Source organism: Callithrix jacchus, chromosome 15 (assembly GCF_049354715.1).
Source record: "Callithrix jacchus isolate 240 chromosome 15, calJac240_pri, whole genome shotgun sequence".
Taxonomy (NCBI): Eukaryota; Metazoa; Chordata; class Mammalia; order Primates; family Cebidae; genus Callithrix; species Callithrix jacchus.
In genome coordinates, this window is record NC_133516.1 from 57,403,000 (window position 1) to 57,419,333 (window position 16,334).

A 16,334-nucleotide genomic window follows, 5' to 3' on the forward strand; every position below is an offset into this window, starting at 1 on the left:
AGAGTTGCCTAAATCATGCCACAAGCAACCTGTCAGGTAGGTCCCATGCAGGCAGTGCTAGGGATTGTGGAAATCCAATCCCTAGATTGGCTGCATTGTTGAAAATGCTCATAAGTAAATCAGTGATTGGGGAATTTAAGACCTTATGGGGGAAAATAGAGAAGCCTTGAATTGGTGTGGGTATGGGGAGGTCAATCTGGTTAGGAGCTGGGCTTGGATTTTGTTGTTGCTTTCATTACCTTCACTGTACTACAGGCTTCAAATCTTTCTAGGAGAGGGTTGCAAGACCTTTTTCTGAGGGTGGGGCTGGGGTGCCAGAGGGTATTTCCCAGCATCTGTGCTTCCCCTGCCAGTGTACCCCACAAAGGGCATCTCTCTCCAAGCTCTTGCCCCCTCCCCTGGTGGCAGCCTGCCGTCTCTTGTTTCTCAGCACTGGGCTAGTTGGCAGGGCAGGAGATTCCCTATTTTTCTGGGCCTGCCTTAGGCTGAGGCTAGACCTGTGCACCTGGGCTTTGGACAAGGGACTTTCTCAGTGCTCCTGCCCTAAGTCCATGTGGTAGCCAAACTCTGCCTTCTACCTGTGGTGAGTCCTGGGCCAGTGTTTCCTGTCTGTGCTCTGATGGTAGGAGACCTCTCTCTGTCCTTCAGCTGTGCCTCCATCTTTCATTTGAGGCCTGTGGAAAAGTGTGTGCTTAGGAGTGTGAACTCTCCTTGGGTCTGAAGTCTCAGGCAGTTCCAGACTGATACCTTGTGCACCTTTGGCCTTTACCAGTACATTTAGATTATAGCTGGTACCTTCTTAACAGCTGGTGTGATGGTGGTCTGTTCTCTCTGGGCCCTGCTACAGCTGAGACTGTTCTTGTGTCCCCTTTCTCCTTGGAGGGGTGGTTCCTCTTTTGAAATCAGATTACTTAGTTAACTTTTGACTTCAGCTGTCTGCTGGACTCAAGAAAAGATATGATTTTGTGGCTTATCTATCTGGCTTTTCCCTGTTATGATCGGAACAGTGTTTTCTGTAGCTTTCTATATGCTAAGCATCAGAGTAACTCTCCCAAGCACAGGCTTAAAAAAGATTTTTCTCCTCCTCTGCACTCCCAAGATCTTTATTAGTACCAATTAGGCACTTATACTTTTTAATCTATATTTGTCTATCTTATTTTCCCTATTAAATGTAAGCTATATGAGGTCTCATGTTAATAGCCTTTCTATCCTCAAAGTGCCTAGAACAGTCTTACATGTAGTACAAGTACTCAGTCAGTTGTGTTGGTGGGTAAAAGGGCTTTCCCAAACATGTCTCCAGACAAGTTTTTACTTGAGCCAAATACATTCTTGGAAGCAAATTCTACTTTTCCTATGTCATTAGAGAAATGCTTCCCAAAGAAAAATTCACAGCAAGCAGATGTGAAAACTCTTGATGAGTAACGACTAAGGTAGTTAGGTGTGTGTGTGACACACATAAAATATCATAGCAGTTTTCCAACTCTAGAACTTTGTATATGTCATTAGCTGTTGTGAGCGTCCAACCCATGAGAATTTTCCTCATGCCTGAGGATTCACTTAACTCCACACTTTCAGATCTAACGATAATCTTTATTTTCCTTTTGGCTGGGTCAATCTGACTTTGGCTGCATGATCACACATCACTACTGGGTGCTACCATTTTTAGGTTAGAATATGTGACTTTCCTAATGTAAAAAAAAAAAAAAATACAGTCCTCTAGCTGATCATTAAGTTAAACTATATACAACTTTTCATAGACTGAGAAATGTCTATTAATATGCAGCATCTATGCCATTACTAAATTACTACAACAACAAACATGAAATAATTTATTGCCCAAGTTGGTCTCCCCGCAACCCAACCTCTCTTCCCAGTTTTGTGTGAGAGTTTAATCGGGAGCTTTTTCCATGGAGATTTTCAGCTTCCTTACTTCTAGGCACATCTCTCCTCCTAATACTGACCCGCTTTGGATGATATCTGATTATTAGTTTTCCCACTGTGCTATTTAGAGTCACGTATTTCCAAGTAAATTAACTGAGGGTCATGGAGTAGGTAAGGGCAGGAATGTTTTATTACCCACACTAAATTACAATGTTGGAATACAAAGCTGAAAACTCTTGTGTATTTGTGTCTATATTGACATCTGAATGCTCAACCAATTATTGCTTTATTTGGGGTGGGGTGGGGGAGGTTAGAGATGGAGTCTCACTGTTGCCCAGGCTGGTCTTGAACTCCTGGGCTCAAGCAATCCTCCCATCTCAGCCTTCTAAAGTGCTGGAACTATAGGCATGAGCCACCACACCCCCATTACTGCCTTCTTTAAAAATCTTTTTCGGGGGCATAGATGTTAATTAACCCATCTGGTTGTTGTGTTTTGGTAGAGAAGCTGTCAGAGGGAATGATACCAAAAAGGAAACAAGAATGTTAAAAAGAGCATTTGTACCATCTAAAGTACCTACGGATGGAATAATCTACAGACAAGGCCAATGTAACCGGAACAGGATATTGTGACAAAACCATCCAGTTTCCATCAATTTGTCAAGGTAGGTGCTGAGCAAACTGAAGCAGTTTGTGATCAAATCAGCCACCCCCAAGGCTACTACCCCACCCTTGTCACCACCTCCAACAGCTGTCTCACCAGAGTTTGCCTGTGTCCCAGCTCAGTTTCCTGCTCAGATATTAGGTCAAGTTTCATCTATTCATTCTGATCAATCTGATGTTTTAATGGTGGATGTAGCAACCAGTATGCCTATTGTTATCAAGGAGGTGCTGACCTCAGAGGCTGCTGGAGATCTCATAGTGGCTGTGCGTCTTGCGTGTTCTGGAAAGGTGCTAGAAGTGCAGGTTGTGAGCCAAAAGTCTGTCCATGTAGATTTGGGTTATACCTAAAGAAAATGAGGCTGAGCCATCAACAGCTTCCTCAGTCTCTTCGCAGGATGAACAAGGCCATCTGTATCATCTGTCTATAACCTCCTGCTTATGATCAAGCTCCTGCAGTCCCTTTGCAGGCTGATAACTGGGGTTATGTCAACTGTTTGTATATCATCTGTCTATAACAATGTGCCTGAAGGAGTTATTTATATTGAGCAACTGCCAGAACAAATAGTTAACCTTTTTACTGATCAAGTTGCTTGCCTTAAAATGAGCAGTCACCACCAGTTAGTCCCAATCTGTAGAGTCTGTAAAACTTATACATTTGGAGGAGAATACAAAATACTCCTAGTATAGATGAAGGCAGAAGGAACAGCTCTGCTCTCTGACACATCTGTGAAAGGTGAGCCTGAGGCACCTACACAACCCCTGCATGCAGAGGGCACTATCAACATAGGCTCTGAAAAACCTCTGCACCTTGAAGTGGAGATCACTTCAGTAGTCTCTGACAATCCTGGGCAGGTGGAGTCTGGGGAAAACTGCACGCAAGGACATGGAAGGCAAACCTGTGCTTTCTGGGGAAGCTGCAGAAGCAGTGTACTTGGGTACATCTGTGAAGTCATCTCGTGGCCCCTTCTCCCTGCACCAGAAATCGAACCAGAAGGGGAAGCAACAGCTAAATAAGGTTTGATGAAGCCAGGTAAGAAAATCAGATACTCCCATTACAAATTGCATTTCATGTGACATCTGTATTTCGGGTAGCTATCTATGTAGGCTCCCTGCAGACTGGTCAGTCTTTATTTTCAATATATTTTTTAAATGCCAATGCTATTTAAAGGCTTTGTTAATTTGAGATTCTACTACAATGAGAGGAATGATTTTAAAGTGACGTCCCCAAAGCCTGGCCTCAAAGTTTGGTTATCTAGCACTTTAGTATTATTCTTTTGGATGTATTATATAATCAACAACATTATAGCCTGTTGTCAGGTATAAAATATATTCATGTAATCTGAATATGCTGATTGTAAAACTGTAATTAAGGGGTGTTGGTTTGAAATTTTCCTCTTGTGAATCTAAAATAACTACAGCAGTGCTTTTACATAGGCTATGACATTTAAAAAAGTGAAAATATGGTAGTGTGTTTGAGTGCTTTTGCACTGAGTCAGGAGAGCTCTATAACCTGTTGTCAGGTATAAAATATATTCATGTAATCTGAATATGCTGATTGCAAAACTGTAATTAAGGGGTGTTGGTTTGGGGTACTGGGCCATGTGTTTTTTTTTCTGGCTGGGAACTTCCTGCAGCTGAGGGAGCAAGTTCATAGCTAGATGGAGAGGGGAAAGGTCAGGGGAGCAGGGAGTTATCAGCAGAATGGATAGCCCGGCACTAGTTGCAGTTCACAAGTGCCAAAAATCAAGCTGCTTTCTTGGCTGCTGAACTATCACCATGTTTTCCTGTGACTGACATAGACATGATGTGACCTTCATCTCGATCTTCTTATGGCATTTGGACCGCTCACCCCCTGCCTCATGGATAATTGTAGGGGCCCTTCTCTTTTTTAGGGATAAAACGGACAGGCATGAGCCCATCACCCCATTCCTTTTGCAAAAATTCTCTCAACCAAGCCAGAATGATTCAAAAAGTGCTAGCAAAGCAGGTGTTCAGAAAAGATCACATTTTTGTCTGGCAGTGTGACGGGGTTCTGCACAGCAGGAAAGGCAGAGGACAGCTCTGGGAGTGGAGCGTGTGAGACTGGTGCTACTTACCATATGCTTGCCAGGTAACTGGTTATGTCCTTGACCCTGGCGGCTATGGTACCACTAGTACTTCTTTCTTTGAAAGGACACTTGAAACAGTTTAGAATAGTATCAAGTGGCAAAATTAGTATATTTGAAATTTTAAAAGAAATCACACTTTTGGGGAACTTCCTAAAGCCTTTATTTAGCATCAGGTAGATTATTTCATTATACCAGTTGTTAACTTCAAGACAGCAATTAAAATCATGTACTGGCAGCTACCTAAGGCCCCTGGGAACAATATGTCTGGGGTTTGGGTGGATAAATACTATAAGATTAATGTACCCCAAATTAAAGGGGCATAGCTACTGTACAGGTCTCCACACATATTTTACGTACACCAGTGCCTTGCAAACTTGAAATGCATAAGACTTCCTTTTATATAATATTTTATATAATTTGGTACTTACATAAATGAGTGCAACTTAATTTCCCTCGTGGTATTTGCCACTGGAAGTGGAAGCATTGAACAAGGTTCATCATTATGCAATCATCGTTTCTAGGGCATTTTTGTGACTTGCCAGATTTTATACATATTTTCATGATACTGCAGAAAAGTAAATTCATAACACTAAAGTACTTTTCTAGTTTAATTCTCTAAATCAGAAAAACCTATTCTGAATATTCAGGCTTTTTTCTTGTTGGAATGGGTAAAATTGGGACGATTAGTATGAATGAAAGCCATCTTATCAATGGAGTCTTCACAAAAGACCTCTACATTTGAGCATATAAACATTGTTCTAAATATGTCAAAGGTTACATTTAAAACATTCAGGCCTGACACCATAAAAACATTCCCCAGCAGTTTTACCTCTATATAAAATAGTATATAGGTGAAGGGGAGGAAGGCAGCAAATCACACTGCGACGTGTGTACCTATGCAGCAGTCTTGCATGTTTTTCACATGTACCCCAAAACCTAAAATGCAATTAAAAAAATCGAGTTAATTTGTGTAAAATAACACTTACGTTGCTAAACTAGAATAAAAGCAAACATTTTATTGGGTTTTGTAAAACAGTACAAATGAACAGATGCTCCAAAAGAGCATAAGTTTTAGAAAAGCAGCCTATTGCCCAGCAAGGGTGATACCATTTTGAAGTGGGAAAAAAAAAATAGTATTCCGACTAAGTACATTTTGTAGCAAAATTTTTCCTAAGATTTTCATTACCAATATCACCTTACACCCTACTTTTGTTGGGCAAAATGCGGTAATCCCATGAGTGTTTTTTCTTTTTTTAAATATAACTAGAGGCTGGGTACAGTGGTTTCTGCCTGTAATGCCAGCACTGAATGGCAGAGGGTGAGGCAGGCGGATCATGAGGTCAGGATATCAAGACCACCCTGGCCAACATAGTGAAACCCTGTCTCTACTAAAACTACAAAAAGTAGCTGGGCACGAGAGCACATGCCTGTACTCCCAGCTACTTGGGAGGCTGAGGCAGGAGAATTGCTTTAACCCAGCAGGCGGAAGTTGTAGTGCACCACTGCACTCCAGCCTTGGCGACAGAGCAGAACTCCATGTTGAAACCAAGGGAAAAAATTTAAAGTAATAGATTTAAGACTTACTTAGAGATTAGTCAAACACCCTGACCTGTATGCACTTTACTAAATGGCAGACAATGTCCCAGTAGCTGCCAGAGTAAATCCAGTCGTGTGCTCCATTGCAGGGATTAGGACCTTGATGGACCCACCTGTTAAAAGAAAAAGGACAAGACAAAATTACAGGCTGTTTCTTCACCAGCTTGCAGTATTTTTCTGTTGCAGCAATTCATTCTGTGAGCGAGGGATTTCCAAAGAGCTGCTGAAGTGATGCTGAAGTGAGACTTAGGGAACAGGTCTATAGAATAATATTCCAAAAAAGGTAAAAGGATATGGATTTCCCACCAGCATCTAGCAAGCTCCTAGACAGAAGCAGGGTCTTATAATAGGGTGGTTTGAAACAATGTCTTTGTCTAACCTGTTTATCCTCTAGTTTATTTTTTTGAATAGTAAGGAATAAATTAGAATAAGGAGATTAACATTTACAGCATACCCACAGCAGTATGTAAGGGACCTGGTTCAGAGTAAATGCCCCTCAAACTCTTAAAGCTGCATTTCACACATGAGAAGCTGAATGTCTAAGCAGTTAAATAACTTGCCCAACCTCATAACTGACAGCAAATTTTAGGTTTAATGTTCAAGACCCTGATTTTTCTAATATACCATGCTACACATAATCCAAAAGACATGAATAGACATTTCTCAAAAGATGACACAGAAATAAGAAAATTCTCAACATCAGTAATTATGAGGGAAATGTGAACAAAAACCAGAAGATACCATCCTGTACCAGTTAGAATGGCTGTTATTAAAAAGAAAAAATAATATGCTGGTGAGGATGCAGAAAAAAGCAAGCTCATATACTGGTGGTGAGAATAAATTAGAACAGCCATTATGGAAAACAGTATGGAGATTTCTTAAAAAACTTAACTACCATACAATCCAGCACTCCCACTACTGAGTATCCAAAGGAAAGGAAGTCAGTGTATCAAAGGGATACCTGCATTACCATGTTTATGACAGCATGATTCACAATAACAAAGACATGGAATCAACCTGTGTCCACCAATGGATGAAAGTCAGTGGAAATGTTTTTTTCCAGGCCTGGAATAACTCTGCATGTTTTGTGTTCCATAGGCTCTTGTTCTGGGGTCACAGTGTCTGGCATCCCTTCCTCATCAGCACACAACAGCCTGCCTGAGGGCTCAGCCATGTACCTTGTCTTTCAGTCCTCTTCTGACTTGGACCTGTTTTTGCAGGCTGCTATTTGTTTTTCCTCCACTATGTTGATCTAAAATAAGAACAGCAATACAAACCATTAACACTATGCAGAGGATGCCAGGCACAGTATTAAGCAAAATAACTTCACAAGAGAACCATCTACATATATCAGCATCATCTCCCTTTTATCAGAACACAAATACCAGAGTCAAATATCAAGCAAAAATTGAAACAGATACCTGGTCTAGTAAGAGGCAGAGCTGGTATTGCAGATGCAGCATTTTTTTTTTTTTTCTTTTGACCTCTGAACTTTTTATTGACCTGCTTCTGCTGGCCTAATGTCTCAGCACTTTGGTGTCGTTGGTCTCAGACACCACTTTGCCATCCACTATCTGGCAGGTGGTCGTCTTTTGGATAGTTTGCGTGGAGTTGCTGCTGTTCAAGGCATCACTGAGACTGAAGTCCTCCCCATCTTCCAGCAGGCAGCGGTAGGTGGCGATCTCAGCCTCCAGCTTGACCTTGGTATTCAACAGAGCCTCGTACTCCTGGGCCTGGCGCTGTCCCTCTACCTGGGTCTGTGCCAGCTCTGACTCCAGGTGTAGCAGGATCCTGTTGAGCTGCTCCATCTGCAGGGCATAGCGGGCCTCCACCTCCCTCAGGATCTCCAAGCTGATCTTTGTATTTCTCATGGAGTCCAGGTCAATCTCCAAGGACTGGACTGTACATCTCAGCTCTGTGAGTGTCATCCCAGCAGTTTCAACCTCAGTGGACTGTGTGGTGACTATTGTGGTACTCTCCTCAATCAGCTGAGTCCAGTACTTGTCCAGCTCCTCTCGGTTCTTCCGAGCCAGCTCGTCATACTGAGCCTGGATTTCTGCCGTGATCGTAGCAAGGTCCTGAGATTTGGGGGTATCTACCTCCACGGTCAATCCAGAGCTGGCAATCTGGGCTTGTAGGCCATTTACTTCCTCTTCATGGTTCTTCATGAAGAGCAGCTCCTCCTTGAGAGCCTCATCTCTGTCTCCAGCTGCAGTCGAGTGACATTGGTGTCATCGATGACCTTGCGGAGACTATGGATGTCGCTCTCCACAGACTGGCGCATGGCCAGCTCTGTCTCATACTTGACTCTAAAGTCATCAGCAGCAAGACGAGCACTGTCAATCTGCAGAATGATGCGGGCATTGTCCACAGTATTTGAGAAGATCTGAGCCCTCAGGTCCTCGATGGTCTTGAAGTAATGGCCCCAGTCTCTGACCTGGGGTCCCTTCTTCTCCAGGTGCTCCCGGATTTTGCTCTCCAGCTTCCGGTTCTCGGTCTCCAGGCTCCTGACTCTGTCCAGGTAGGAGGCCAGGTGGTCGTTCAGGATTTACATGGTCTCCTTCTCGTTCTGGATGCCTCGCATTCCTGCCAGACCCCTGGCCATTCCCGCGGCCAGGCCCCGACCCCCATGCCGCTCGGAGCCCACGGACCGGTAGTTGGTGGAAAAGGAGGAGCGAGTGGTGAAGCTCATGCTGCCTGGGGAGGAGAGCGAGAGGACAGGACTCAGGCTTCGCAGATGACCAGATGCAGCATCTCTTTGACAGCCTATGTGCTCTCAACAACCTTGCCTTTACCAAAAACAACCTACTTATTAAGGCCAAAACAACTGTGTTAAAATCCTTCAATGAAAAACTGGGTGTAAAACTAAATAAATGTGAAATTGTTTTAAATTCTTAGACCTCCTAGAGCTCTTTCAGATTCCATTCTTAAGAAATGTAAACAGCTTTTTAAAACACTGTTGCTCTGTCTCACTTTTTGTCCACCGTGGCACTATGACTTGTTGGCTGTGATGACATCATAGGAGGGTGTGGGAGAGGATGTTGAGCTGCATCCCTGGCTTGCAGACGCCAGTAGTCTCTCCCAAGAAGTGACAACCAAAGTGTTCAGACTTTGCTACACGTCTCTTTGTAGGGGAAAATGCCACCCTTCTGAGAACCACTGAGTTGGAATAAATTTAACACTAAGATAAAAAAGGGCTGGGTGTAGTGGCTTATGCCTATAATCCCAGCATTTTCAGAGGCTTAGATGGGTGCATCACCTGAAGTCAGTAGGTCCAAGACCAGCCTGGCCAACATAGTGAAAACATTTCTACTAAAAATACAAAAATTACTCGGGAGGTGGTGGCTTGTACCTGTAGTCCCAGTTAGGAGGCTGAGGTACAAGAATAGCTTGAAACCAGGAGGCAAAGGTTGCAGTGAGCTGTGATTGCACCACTGCAACCTTTGCCAGCCTGGGAGACAGAGTGAGACTCTGTATCAAAAAAGAATGTTGTAACTGACCTTATTTACCCTGATGTGATTATTACATATTGTATACCTGTATCAAAAATATCCCATATACTCCTTAAGTATATGCACCTACTTATACCCACACACAAAAACATTTAAGTTCTAATTAATCAAGGGGAGGCCACACTCTGAGAATGACAAGGTGCTATGTAAATTCTGAAGTAGACAGTGACATAATTAAAATATGCCTCTGGCCATCTCCAGTATATTAAATTCTCAGGGGAATATTACTCCAATAATATAAGCTAATGTGTGCTCAGATTTCCAAATTTTAAATTTACTAAATTTAAGTTGAATGTTAATTAATTCAAACTTAATCTCTAAGACTAAAAATGCTGGTACCCCATTGATTCTAACAATCACCAGTAATACAACAAAGCATCCCCCCCAAGAAATGAGTCTTCACTGGTAGCTTTGGTGGCTGCTAGTTACATATCTCTCCATTTTCCATGGCTCCAATGTCAGGCCATAACCTGCAGTCTGTCTTGGGAATCACTCTCCCTGTCTTTGTCTACTTCATTCAAAACCATTGCAAAACTAGTAAAATTATACATCTGAAAAGAAGCAAAAGGCATAATGCAAAATGGAAAGCCCTGTAAGTAGAAAAGGTTTGATTTGACGATGACCCCCTCCCTTTTGTGGTAACAATGGTCAGTCTTTCTCAGATCATACATATCTAAATATTTTCACCAAAATCTGCACCCTCTGGGTATCTGTCTCAAAACAAATCTCAAAGCAAGCTTTGCAGATTAAGTATCCTCTATCATGATCCACTTTAATTAGAACTCTAAGCAAAAAACAACATTCTTTTATCTTCATTAAAATCTTTCTTTGCTGGTTCTGGAGGGCTGGTACTGACTAGGTTGCAGCAGCTTATATTTAACAAGGACCAATTTTATGGCTAGCTATTTAAGAAGCCCCAGTGAAGTCCTACACAACACATCCTCCCAGCCAGATGCCAGAGGGATGGACAGCATGATGCACTCACAATGCCCTGAGCTCAGGCAAGAAGGAAGCACCTGGGAGCCAGTGGGGACTCAGAATGCCAACCTGCCTGTCTCCATGCTGCCTGGGCTGGTCCTGAACAGGCCAGGAAAGACCATCACAATGCCTAATACAGATAGTGAACCCACAGGCAGGAAGCCCCATCTCACCTGGGCAGAATTTTGAGGCCATGGGGCTATCTGCCACAGTGAAGAGGGAGAAGAAAGTAACATAATAAAAAAAAATTAATGCTGGAAAGAGCAGCAGAAATTTTTCTTTTATAAGCAACCTTCCCTGAGTCCTTCCCCCTCCCATAGAATTGCATCCTGCTTTTAAGTTTACGAATTCTTTTATTCTAGTTCTCTAGAGCTGATAACTAAGTTTCTGTAATACAGCAAAGGTCATAAGAAATGCCCAAGCAGGCTGTACTCCCACCTTCTCAGCACTGTAACAGAAGGCAGTAGATAAGGCCCGTGCTAGATTCCTTGATCTCTACAGATAGCAAACATCTAGGTTGCATAGCAACAGTCATATGTAAGCCCAAGTTAGGTGCCTGATGTTGCTTGATAAATTGCCTTTGTTTTACATTTGCAAACTCATTTGAGTGCCACTGTGTACTTCATGTATAAAAAGTCAAGTCCTGTCTTTGTTAAGGTCTCAGCCATTTTGGATCCAAATTCAAGCTGTACCAGTGTACACCTAAAATAAACTCCTCCTGCAACCTCAATGTTTCTCCAGTCTCTAAAATTCTGCAACATTTCTGGGGCTCATCCAGGATTGCAGACAACAGGCTTGCTGTCTCCTTTGCCTTTGGGGGACCAGGGCCCCAGGCACCACCAGGAGGCTTCTCCCAAGAAGAAGATTGGCTCTCCTGAGCCCTGGTGCCCTCCCCAGACAGCACAGTGGAACTGGGAAAAGGCTACAGGACAACTCCAGGATCAGAGTGCTTAAAGAACCATAGTAAGACATTTGAGGCTTGAAGAAGGGGAAGGAAAAAGGGAAAGGAAGTCTATAGCTCCAATCGCCTTCTGGGGATGTGACTATCCCGACCTAGCAGGGCTAGGGGAAGCAGGAGTGGCTAGCTGATTCAAGTGTAACTCACCTAACTAGAACCTGATCAGTTCCAAGGAAGTGATTATTAATACAAACCAGTAGGGCTAGGGAAAGCAAGAGCGACTCACCAATTCAAAGGAAAATCACATACCCATCAACACTGGAAGCAAGAGTGGCTTGCTAGGCCAACTTAATAAGGAAGGCAAGTAGCAGGAGTGGAAAACTGGGAAGGGGAGGTGTGTGAAAGTACATGAAAGAGATGGTTCCAGGAGGAGCCAAAATGGGGAGTGACGTGTGGGAGCTGCAAGTCCCTTAGTGTGGCCTGTACACTCCAAGTGAGTGGGGCCAGCTGCAGTCGGGGCAATGCTGAGTATGGCTAACAGGAGCTGCCCTACAACTGCAGCAGTTGTAGGGGAATAAGGTACTCTCCTAGCTAGAGCTGCATCTGAAATGCCCCCTGTCCAAAGTGAAAGTGATTGTGCCTTGTAAGGGAGGAGATGGGAGGAAAGGTGTCAAAACCTATACCATTGGAATGCATGTTAAGGAACTTTAAGAAGGGTTTTGGAGACTATGGTGTCAAACTGACTTCTCAAAAGTTAAGAACTCTATGAACTAGACTGGCCTTCTTTCAGTGTTACGTGGCCCGCTAAAGGAACAATAGCTTGTGAGGTGGCTGGCTGTGTGTATAGAGTAGTAACTGGGGTCAGAGGACAACCTGGACCTCCTGATCAATACCCATACATTAACTCCTGGCTAAATGTGGTCCAATTAAATCCCAAGTGGCTGCAGCCCTGCCAGGCAGTATACTATAAAACTTTAGTCGCTGGAGCAGAGCCAAAGGTAGTAAAGGAAACCACAGTGCCCCTCAAACAAAAAGTAGGGCAGGGAGAGCTGATAAAACAAAAACCAATCCTACAAACCCCTCCAGAGGAGAGAGAACACCTACCCACCTATGTGTCAATACACCCATCCTTGGCCAACCTAAGGCAAGGTGATAGGGGAAGCAGCTGGAAAATCAGATTCAGACAGAAGTGACATTCCAATGTCATCCCTTAGCAAGGAATGAAAAGGCATGTCCATGGAAGTCAGGGAAAAGGAAAGGGATAGCCAGCTCCACTTTGGCTGCACCCAAGCCTTACAAGTCTCTCTCCAGGAGACTAGGTCCCAAATTTACCATGACGTTGAGGGCCAAGTCAGATGGGAAGAAGGCTCTTTACCCACCAGCCCTTCTCCACCACTGACCTCCTAAATTGGAAACAGCATACTCCCTCCTACATGGAGAAACCCCCAACTCATCACACATTTAATACAATCCATTTTCTTAACCCACAACCCCACATGGGCAGACTACCAGGAGCTCCTGTTAACACTGCTTAATACAGAGGAATGGCATGGAGTAATCCAGGCAACTCTCTGATATCTGGAGAGAAATGCCCCAGCAGGCACAGTTGATGTCTGCCAATATGGGGAGGAACACTATCCATTCTAACAGATCCCTAATGGGACCCCAGTGAGGCAGAGGGGTAACAATGCCTGTAGGCATTTCGGGAGGCACTTCTAAATGGAATCAAGGCAGAAGGGAAGAAGGCCATGAATATGGGAGAAATTTCAGAGGTCCGTCAGAAGGCAGATAAGAGCCCAGTTGAGTTTTTTTTATGAGAGGCTCTGTGAGGCATATGAACTCTACATCCCATTGGACCCAGAAGCAGCAGGAAATCATTGTATGGTGAACACAGCCTTTGTTAGGTACAGAGTGGTATCAGCAGGAAACTCCAAAAGCTAGAAGGGTTTAAAGGCATGACTGCCACTCAGCTCATACAGGTGGCCCACAAAGTGTTCATTAACCGTGAGGAGGAGGCCAAATGGGAGGCCAAAAGAGAAGCAGATTGGAAGCTTGAAAGGAAAGCAGATATGCTGGCCACAGCTCTCACAGAAGAGGGAGCAAATGCAGCAAGAAGACGTGGGCGAAGTCATGAGTGAGGGAGGGGTTAAACCCGAAAGAACTTTGAAAACTGACCTAGACTAGAGACAAACCAGTGTGCAATATGCAAAAAAAAAAAAAAAAGGACACTGGAAAAATAAGTTCCCAGAAAGGGATGCAGTTAACAATAATGAAAGTCAAAGGAGGGCTCAAAAGCTGACCTAACTGGCCTGGCAGGGGCCAAATGCTATGAGAACTAAGACAAACTGGGCTCCATTTCTCTGGCCCCCAGGAACCTATAGTCAAGATAGAAGTAAGGAGCCGACAAATAAATTTTATGGTAGACACAGGTGCTGAACACTCAGTAGTAACTCAAGCATTTGGACCATTAACCAACACGTTTGCTACTCTAATTAGAGCCACAGAAGTGGCAAAGAAAAGGGCCTTTTGCTGGTCAAAGAGGTGTGTTATAGGAGGACGGGAAGTCTGGCATGAGTTCTTATGCCATTGTCCAGTTCCCCTGCTAGGGAGAGAGCTACTCCAAAAGCAGCAGGCTCAAATTTCCTTCAGACCAGAAGGGAATGTAACTTTAGATCTCACCTGGCCAGCAGCAATGATACTAGCTCTAACTGTGTCACAGGCTGAGGAGTGGAGGCTGCATACTGGGGGAACACAAGGGCTGGACCATCCCTTAATCCCAGAAGAAACTATACTAGTCAGGCTAACAGATAAATTTCCAGAAGTCTGGACTGAAAGTAACCCACCTGAGCTGGCTGTGAACCATTCCCCAGTGATAGTAAAACTAAAATAAGGTGCCACCTCTGTCTGGCTTCATCAGTATCCTTTGCCTCAAGAAGCTGTTGCAGGGGTATGGGAGCATATAAAGCGACTCCAAAAGCATGGTATACTAGTAGCATGTCAATCACCCTGGAATACTCTGCTTCTACCAGTGTGGAAGCCAACACCAACTGGAGGAGTATATAACTATAGAGCAGTGCAAGAATTGCGAGCCATAAATGGGGCTACAGTCACTATTCACCCAGTAGTGCCAAACCCTGATACACTAATAACTGTTATTATGGCAGGCGCAGCCTGGTTTACAGTCCTAGATCTAAAGGATGCCTTTCTCTGCTTCCGCCTGGCACCAATAAGTCAACCATTATTTGCCTTCTAGTGTGGCAATTTTCAGCTCACTTGGACCAGACTTCTGCAAGGGTTTAAGAACTCTCCTACAATCTTTAGGGAAGCATTAGCAACAGACCTTAAAGCTTATTATACTCCTCCCGACTAGGAGTGTGACCTATTGCAGTATGAAGATGATCTTTTGCTAGCAGCCCCTACCCTAGACGATTGCCACTTAGGGACAAAAAGATTACTCTACCTGTTATGGAAGGTGGGATATAAAGTGTCAAGAAAAACGGCCCAAGTTTGTTTGAGGAGAGTTTGCTACCTGGGGTTTCACCTAAGCCAAGGGAAGCAAAAATTAGGGTTACCCTGGATCAAGGCTGTCTGTAGCCTTCCAATCCCAACCTGCAGGCAACACATAAGAGAATTTTTAGGGTCAGTAGGGTTCTTCTGTATCTGGATTCCAAACTTCTCACTCATAGCAAAGCCCTTGTTTTGCTATAGAGTGGGGGAAGCCACTAGAGTGGGGGAAGGAACTCTTCATTCAGGGAACTGAACAGGAGAAGACATTTAACCAAATTAATCAGGCCTTAACTGAGGCCCTTGCTTTGGGACTACCAGAAATGGCCAAGCCTTTCTTCCTATACATATACCACTGGAAGGGAATGGCCATTGGAGTCTTAACCCAAGTCCTAGGATCTTGGCACCACCCGATAGCCTATTTGTCCAAGCAACTATATGTAGTGGCACAAGGATGGCCCCTGTCTTAAGGTGTTAGCCGCCATGCTGGTTACAGCCATGCTGGTAAACAAAGCAGCAACACCAGAAGCTAAAGGAAATAGAAAAGCAGACAGGGAGGCTAAGCGGGCAGCCCTAGGTGGTGTCCCACCCTCCCACATAGAGGCTAAGAAGGCTGCCTGAGCCATGACCCTCCTCGTGGAGGCACTGTGTTCAGAGACTCCAAATTACTCTCCAAATGAAAAGGCCTGGTTTGCTCAGGAAACTGGGAGCTTTACTAAAGGAGGGTGGCAGAAGTCTGCAGATGGGAAGTTAGGCATTCCCAAAGTAATATCCCCTAAATTTGTAAAACACTTCAACCAAGGAATTGATATGGGAAAGATAGCATTAGAAGCACTGTTAGGACGCCACTTCTATCTGCCACGGCTCGCTGTCATCTCCCGAGCCGTTTGTGAACAATGCTTAACCTGTGCCCAGAACAACCCGCGGCAGGGGCTAACTTGGCCCCCAGGAATTCGAGAAGTAGAGGCAGTAGCTTGTGAAAATTTGCTTGGAGATTTTTTAGAGCTGCCCCTGGCAAGAGGCTATCACTATATGTTAATGTTTGTCTGTATCTACTCAGGTTGGGTAGAGGCTTTCCCCGCAAGGACAGAAAAGGCAAGAGATGTAACTAAAATAGTACTAAAAGCCATTATCCTCAGATTTGGGCTACCTTCAACTATATGATCAAATAATGGCCCAGGATTTGTAGCCAAAATT

At 44.0% G+C, this 16,334-nt stretch overlaps 2 pseudogenes across 2 annotated transcripts in view; one reads left to right on the forward strand and one right to left on the reverse strand.

Annotated features, from left to right (window-relative positions):
• The first annotated feature begins 2,395 nt into the window (after positions 1-2,395).
• Positions 2,396-9,136, forward strand: LOC144579564 (calcium-binding tyrosine phosphorylation-regulated protein pseudogene; annotated as a pseudogene). The gene is made up of 2 exons (XR_013527435.1): positions 2,396-3,571; positions 7,827-9,136. The product of XR_013527435.1 is annotated as a calcium-binding tyrosine phosphorylation-regulated protein pseudogene (transcript).
• The window catches only part of LOC100406525 (keratin, type I cytoskeletal 18-like), a 129,633-nt pseudogene continuing 119,740 nt past the window's right edge, over positions 6,442-16,334 (reverse strand). The window contains exon 6 of the transcript XR_013527434.1: positions 6,442-8,942. The product of XR_013527434.1 is annotated as a keratin, type I cytoskeletal 18-like (transcript). The remainder of the gene's footprint in view (positions 8,943-16,334) is intronic.